Consider the following 5,917-nt stretch of genomic DNA (forward strand, 5'->3'; position numbering starts at 1 on the left):
TTCTTTGCCTCACCAATATTTACACTAATGACTGAGTACCGAGTATTTGTCTTACTACGTTCGCTGAGCCTCCAAAGCTGCTGCCTGAGAGTGACAGGGGCCCTCACGTTCAAGGAAACACCTCAGTGTTCTCAGAGTCTTTGTGATTTCTCACGTGTCATTCTACACAAACTTTTGCCTCGGATTTTTTTGTTAGTTTTCTATCGCAGCATGACAAATTACCATAGATGTAGTGGCTTAAAATACCATGGATTTTTTATCTCAAAGATTTACAGGTCAGGAGACTGCTGGGCCTGGCTTAGCTTGGGTTATGGACAGAACCATGTTAAAGCTCTAAACTCCAAGTGAGTTTGGAGGTGGGGCCTTTACAGAGCTGACCGAGGTTAAATGGGGTCACACGGCTGGGCCCTGCTCCAGTGGGACTGCTGTCCCTGTAAGAAGAGGGAGACACCAGATTCTCCCACTCTCTCTCCACTCGGAGGAAAGGGCATGTGAGGACACAGGGAGGGGGTGGCTGTCTGCAAGCCAGAAAGAACACCTCACCAAAACCACCCTGATGTGCCCGCATCTTGGACTTTCAGCCTCAGGAACTTAGAGAGGGTAAATGTCTGCTGTTAAAGCCACCAGACTGTGGTATTTGTTACAGCAGCCTGAGCTGACAGATACACTGGGTCCTCCGCTCTGGGTGCCATACGCCGAATCTGTTCACGGGCTGCATCCATATGGGGCTTGACTAGGGAGGGATCTGCTTCCAGATCCTCAGACTGCTGGCGGAATTCATTCCCTTGTTGTGTCACTAAGGCCCCCATTTTCTTGCTAGCTCTTGGCCAGGGACAGGTCTCAGCTGGTAGAGGCCACCCACACGTCTTCCACAGGGCTCCCCAGGCGGTCACGGTGTGGGTGCTGCCTCTTCAAGGACAGTAACATGTCTCTCTGATTCCTTCTCTGCCTAAGAAAAAGAGCTCGCCTGATTAGGTCAGGCCCGCCAGGATAATCTCTGATTTGTCCAACAACACGACATAATCACGGGAATGATATCTGATTGTATTCACAAGTTCTACCCACTTCCAAGGGGGAGGAATTTCACAGGACCTATGCACCAGGTTCTCTTAGAATTCTGTTTGCCACAGTTTTTATTAAAAATAATTTATGTGGGGCGCCTGAGTGGTTCAGTCAGTTGGGCATCTGACTGTTGACTTAGGCTCAAGTCATGATCTCACAGTTTGTGGGTTTAAGCCCCATGTCAGGCTCTACGCTGTCAGGGTGGAACCTGCTTGGGTTGGGATTCTCTCTCTCTCTCTCTGTCTCTCTCTCTCTGTCTCTCTCTCTCTGTCTCTCTCTCCCCACCCTCCCCCTGCTTAAGTTCAGGTCATGATCTCACAGTTAATAAGTTCAACATTAACACATTCAACTTTGCCTTGACAGTGTGGAGCCTGCTTGGGATTCTCTCTCTCTCTCTACCCCCCTCCCCCGCTCACACCCTCTCTCTCTCAAAATAAATAAATAAACTTAAAAAAAATAATTTATAGGGGCGCCTGGGTGGCTCGGTCACATAAGTATCCGACTTAAGCTAAGGTCATGATCTCACAGTTAATGAGTTTGAGCCCCGCATTTGACTTTGCCTTGATGGTGTGGAGCCTGCTTGGGATTCTCATTCTCTCTCTCTCTCTCTCTCTCTCTCTCTCTCTGGCCCCCTACCCCACTTGCACTATCTTTCTTTCTTTCTCAAAATAAATAAATAAACTTAAAAAATATTTTAAAATAACTAAGTAAATAAAAATAATTTATAGATTTTAGAAAATATCTTTTTTTGCCCTTTGGAATTTGTTGTATATTGTATTATGATAGATTTCCTGGTTCCTGATCACGTTTGTAAGTCAAAGTAAACAACCTAGAATATCCCTACTTTTTAAATGTTTTAAGGTTGTCTTGGTGGTCAAGTACAATCTAATTTTTTATATATTCAATCAATATGACAAAAGTGATTTTTCTATTTGAAGAACATAAATTATATTGTTTATTATTCATGTTCTCTATAGTCTTTTTTATTTCCACTAGAACAGTATAATTCCAAAAAGATGCATTAAGATATCCCATTATACTTCTTTTTTTCATGTTATTCTGGCTTTTCTAGATTTTTCTCTATTTATTTAGTTGTTATGCTGTTTTTTGCTTAGCAATTCATGCCAATTCAATTTAATGTCTCATAAATTAGGCGATGTGTTGTTATAATGACCTACTTTCCTTTCAAATGCCTTTACAGTTAAATTCCTTTTTGTGTGAAGCTAAAATTGTCACTCATTTATATTCAACCTCTATGCCACTTAATCTTAAGTGTTTCTTATAAACCATAGAGCTGAATTTTGTTTTCTAAATCAGTCTGTCATTCTTGCCACTTAAAGGAGAATTTATTCTATTCGCGTTAAGTTGCATTAATATTCTTAATTTTATTTCTTCCCTGTTACTTATTTTATTCACTTTCAACTCTACTTTTTCCTACTCTTTTTACCTCCTCTTTTTTTAAAGTTTATTTTTTTTATTTGGGGGGGGGTGGGGGCGCAGAGAGAGAGAGAATCCCAAGCAGGCTCTGCACTGTCAGCACAGAACCGGACACGGGGCTCGAACACACAAACCTCGAGATCACGACCAAGAGTCAGATGCTTAACCGACTGAGCCACCCAGGTGCCCCCTCCTCTCCTCTTTTTTTGATGTTGTGTCAAGTTTCTGTTTATCATCTTTCTTTTTCTCTTTCAACTCGGGGAGCCCCCCCCCGCCCCACACCCTTGCAGTTCACTGATGGTCACTACACCTTCCTCCCCTACACACACACACACACACACACACGCACGCACGTCCTCGACACCTGCCCCGCCGACCCCTGGGCAGCTTGCAGACGTGCCTGGGCTGGAGGAAGTGATGCTCGGCACCCCAGTCACCCCGCTAAAGCCAGCACAAGTCACCAGCCTCCATCCAACCCCAGACTGGTCACCGGGCCCCGCCCAGGACGGAGACTGTCCCGCAGAAGCCAGCAGTCACGACACTGATGCTTCTCGGAGGAGAGGTGACTATCTGTTACGCAGCGACCTCACACAATAGCTGACGGGCCCACCACACACTCGGTGTGCCCTGCACGGGGCCACACGACTTCCACCCCCCCCAACACCAAAGAACTTACCAGAGAAACACCTTCTATAGTTCCGTTTATGAAAGAAATCAGAAGAAATGCTTTTGTTCTGGTCCACACGCAGAAAATTAAATGAACTATAAAGTCTTAATGGGATGTCCGATAAAGCAGAAAGAAACTTCACTCCAGATACTGAATCGGTCTTGACATTTACAACTTCATTAAACAATGAAGCAAAGACACAGTGTTAGCAGCTCATGAAAGATGACAGGCCCAAATTCAGGCAAGATTGAGACATTTAAGGACATGAGATTGAGGCTTGAGGGTTTTGTCTCACACACAAAGTTAGTGAACTTTATACTTATCCAATATTTATTCAAATGAATGATGGCACTTTATTTTAGGCCTGACAAGGAAGGTTTACGATAAAGACGACGCTGAGCCCGAGCCCCCAGCTGGAGCCGCATCACCGCCCTCCAGAAAAGACGGGAGCTCGTCCTTGAGGCAGAAATGGGCGTGTGGTTTGATCATCCAGCAAGCGATGGTCTAAGACCAAAACCCTCTGAGGGCAGAATGAGCTCTTCTCCAGGAAAACACTGCTGGGGGTGACTATCCAGGGTCCCGGGGCTATGCTGGTCTGTCCGGATGTCCCCATGGTGCTACAGGGGTCCCTGTCCACACCAACATGCTCCGGCCAGGCCCATGAACAGCCGGGTTCTGGAAACGCAGAGACGTTCCTGGAGCGGGCAGACCTGTGGCAGAACTCCGGAGAGCCAGGTGGAAGGAGGGCTTTCTGGGGCAGGGACAGGAGGGGGGCTGGCCTCACCATGTGGCTTCAGGAGAAGAGGTACGATCGGAAGCCCCCACGTGGGGCCTCACCGGGTAACAGAACAGCATGATATCCACAGAGCAGGGGTGGGGGGCGGACACCCACCCTCAGGGCCCAGAATTTGGGTGGATTTTAACAAAGACTGGTTCTCTAGGGGCCCGAGCTCACAGTTTGCATGGATTCATCTGGAATGAGCCCACCCTCACCCACCTGTGTCACCAGCGGTTCCGGGGGAAGACGAGGGGCTGCAGCAGGAAAGGGCTGCCCCTGCTCGACTGTCACCGGAGACCCAGGCCCCCGCCCACACCCCCACCCGCCCGCCCTGCAGGTACGGGGCCCTGCACACCCTCTGCCCCCCGGGTTCCCTTCTGTCACCTTCTTGGGGCTGATCCGGGCTGTTTAGCTGTCCCCCCCAAAGAGGCCTGTGTCCCCACCCCCATGACGCCCCCAACTCGAATGCTCCAATTCTACTCCCACCTCCTCCCAGCTGCTAGCGGTGGTGCTCCTGAAAACTACGATGACGGCTCACGAATTTCAAGAGCGACATGTGCCACGTGAAGAAAACAGAGTAACGGAAAGCCACGCGTGAAAGACACATGGAGAGTAAAGCCGCGTGGCCCTCCCCCCGCGAGTCCGGGGCCCACGTCCTGCCACGACCCACACCCCGGGCGGGTCGCGCCCCAGGCCCGCTCACCACAGGGCTCCGCCCACGTCGCCCTCAGGGAGGCCTGACTCCCACCGCGAGCACCACCCACCTTGAGGCCCCAAACGAGCCACGCGGCGTCTGAAAGACTAAACGCACATTGTGCATCGTTCCCTTGTCTGTAAAAACCTGGGTAACGTGGGAACGTCCGTGGCGTGAAGGCTCGAAACCATTGCGTACAAGGCACAGGGGCCCGGACACGCTCTGGAGTGGGGTTTTTTCTCTCACTCTTGCTGTGGTGACTGGGCTCATTGTGGACTTTTCTATTTTCCTGAAATGCGTGGTTTTAAATACATTAGGAAGGAGTTTCTGGGGCGCCTGGGTGGCTCAGTTGGTTGAGCATCCGACTTCCACTCAGGTCATGATCTTGTGGTTCGTGGGTTCGAGCCCCACGTCGGGCTCCGTGCTGACAGCTCAGACCCTGGAGCCTGCTTCCAATTCTGTGTCCCCCTCTCTCTCTGCCCCTCTCCCACTCGCACCTTCCCCCTCTCTTTCAAAAATAAACAAACATTTAAAAATTTTAAACAAAATTATAACTTTACCTTTGACCATCTCTGCCCCGACCTTTCTTGGAGCCTCTGGTCCTTCTTTGAATGACTTTTGTCCACTGTTGGCTATACCGGCCGTGGTCTGGAAGGGGGTCCATCGGAGGGTCAGGGCTGCTTCCTGCAAAGCAGAGCCGGGCAAGGACACTTCGGCCGGAAGATGTCGCTGAGTGAGGGCAGGTCAGGACTCACGGCACCCTGAAAACCCATCCTGCCTCGAAGGATGTGGTCCTGGGGGCACTGGGCCTCGCTGGTGGGTCTGCAAACAGAGCTCTCGGGGCGTCTCCATGGCTGACGGAGCCCGAGGAGCATCCGGGGACTGGGCCTGGTCGGGCAGGGGGGGCACTCTCTCCTCCCACAGCGCTGAGGACAGGAGAAAACCCTCCATCGACCACGTGCCGAGCGTTGCATCCTGGCCATGGCGGCTTCCCAGTGAGAGGGAGGTGCCCCAGCTGGGAAGAGACACATGTCCGGAAGCCACGTTCCTGAAGGGGGGCGGCGGAGACTGGGGGACGGACATGTGGCCCCGACCTCAGGAGCCCGGAAGGGAGGCCCCCGCAAGCCGCCCGCACAGAGTTCTGCCCTCGGGGCAGCCGGTGCCACCTGTCCGGCCACCCCGACCGACGCTGACGCCACCGTTGAAAGAGCATCTCCCGACTTACCACAAGCCCGGTGGCTGTTTCTGCCTATTTATTTGTATTTTTCCGAGTTAAATC

The 5,917-nt window shown here is 50.9% G+C and overlaps 1 non-coding gene across 1 annotated transcript; it reads left to right on the forward strand.

The window, feature by feature from the left end:
* The first annotated feature begins 4,972 nt into the window (after positions 1–4,972).
* Positions 4,973–5,057, forward strand: TRNAG-UCC (transfer RNA glycine (anticodon UCC)). Its single transcript has one exon. It is a non-coding gene; the product is annotated as a tRNA-Gly (tRNA).
* The last annotated feature ends 860 nt before the right edge of the window (positions 5,058–5,917 follow it).

The sequence above is a fragment of the Panthera pardus genome, unplaced genomic scaffold (genome assembly GCF_024362965.1).
Source record: "Panthera pardus isolate Hobbes unplaced genomic scaffold, ASM2436296v1 HiC_scaffold_6, whole genome shotgun sequence".
Lineage (NCBI taxonomy): Eukaryota > Metazoa > Chordata > Mammalia > Carnivora > Felidae > Panthera > Panthera pardus.